We start from the raw sequence: 1228 nt of genomic DNA on the forward strand, positions 1-1228 counted from the left end.
CCCCACGAGGGGGTACGGGGCTATATATATATGGGTATATATATATAGGGGTATATGTATATGGCGGACAGACCACAAAAAAAAAAAAAAAGGGGTCCGTAGACCCCGGTCAAAAGAAATTGACCAAACATAACCGCCAGAGGCGGGTTGGAAGCTTCGCGTACCAATATAGTACAGAAACTGTATCAATAATTTTTTTTTTTTTTTTTTTTTTTTTTTTTTTTTTTAATAAGGTCGTCCCACGACCGTGAATGGTGCCCCGACCTGATCGCACCGATTCTGTGACCAACTACATGGCCTCCATTTCCACACCACACCCCCACCACACTCCCCCAAGAAAGTTATTAACCCCCATACCCATTGTAAAAACGTACCCTGCCCGCCAAAGAAGTAAAAGCAAAAACAAAATAAGGATCCGAACCAACCCGGGCGGGAGGGATAAGGGAAAGAAAAAACAGTCATCCTGTACCCTCTTGGGCGTCATATTCCACAAGTATAGAAGAAGCCCCTCTTGCATCCTTTGGCTTTGGTACGGCGACTGTGCTTGTATAACAAAACTGCTCTCCGCATTCGGGCAATTGCCCCTGCCGTGCCGTTGATTACCTCTGCATTCTCTCCGTTCCGTGGATGTTTTCCTGCTGCTTTCTGTGGTGGCGAGTTTCCTTCTGTGTGAGTTTCTGTTTCTGTATTTTTCCCTTTCCTCTGTGTGTTTATTGCCTCTCAGCTACCCAAGGGGCGCCCCGGGTACTCGCCTACCCGCGGCGTATTTACCCCGGCCCCACGCGGCCGCATGCTGCGTTGAACACGTGCACGTTTCCACGCAGCATGGCCGCCAGGGTGTCCGCCACTATCATATCGTACGCATTCGTGATGGTGAGTCGGTGGTCCTGATTGCCCAGGATCCGCCGCAGCCACCGCCGACTTGCCGGGTGGATTGCCCCGTTGGTCAGCATGACGAATGGCTCAAAGTCCAGCCCGTTGGCCAGTGCCCAGTGACGGTACTTTTGTCGCTTTTGCGTGAGGCGGTCCCGTGCCGCGCGTAGTGGGTCTGCCTCTTCCATGGACTCCTCTGACACATATGCCGTCACCCGCCCGGCGTATGTGACGGTCACGTCGGTGATCGCGTACGTGTCGAGTCCCACGATGAGGATGTCCGGTCGCCGCCGGCTCGCCTCCGTCAGTCGCGGTTCCATGCCACATTGGAATCCGCATAGTCGCAACCCGTTTG

At 53.0% G+C, this 1228-nt stretch overlaps 1 non-coding gene across 1 annotated transcript, besides 2 other annotated features; it reads right to left on the minus strand.

Annotated features, from left to right (window-relative positions):
• Positions 1–21: 21 nt before the first annotated feature.
• Positions 22–63: a microsatellite.
• A 28-nt stretch (positions 64–91) lies between these two features.
• Positions 92–193, minus strand: Tc00.1047053442899.10. Its single transcript, XR_008254458.1, has one exon. It is a non-coding gene; the product is annotated as a spliced leader RNA, 5' partial (transcript).
• Positions 193–227: a microsatellite.
• The last annotated feature ends 1001 nt before the right edge of the window (positions 228–1228 follow it).

This window comes from Trypanosoma cruzi (genome assembly GCF_000209065.1).
Source record: "Trypanosoma cruzi strain CL Brener chromosome Unknown tcruzi_1047053442899, whole genome shotgun sequence".
NCBI classification, from domain to species: domain Eukaryota; phylum Euglenozoa; class Kinetoplastea; order Trypanosomatida; family Trypanosomatidae; genus Trypanosoma; species Trypanosoma cruzi.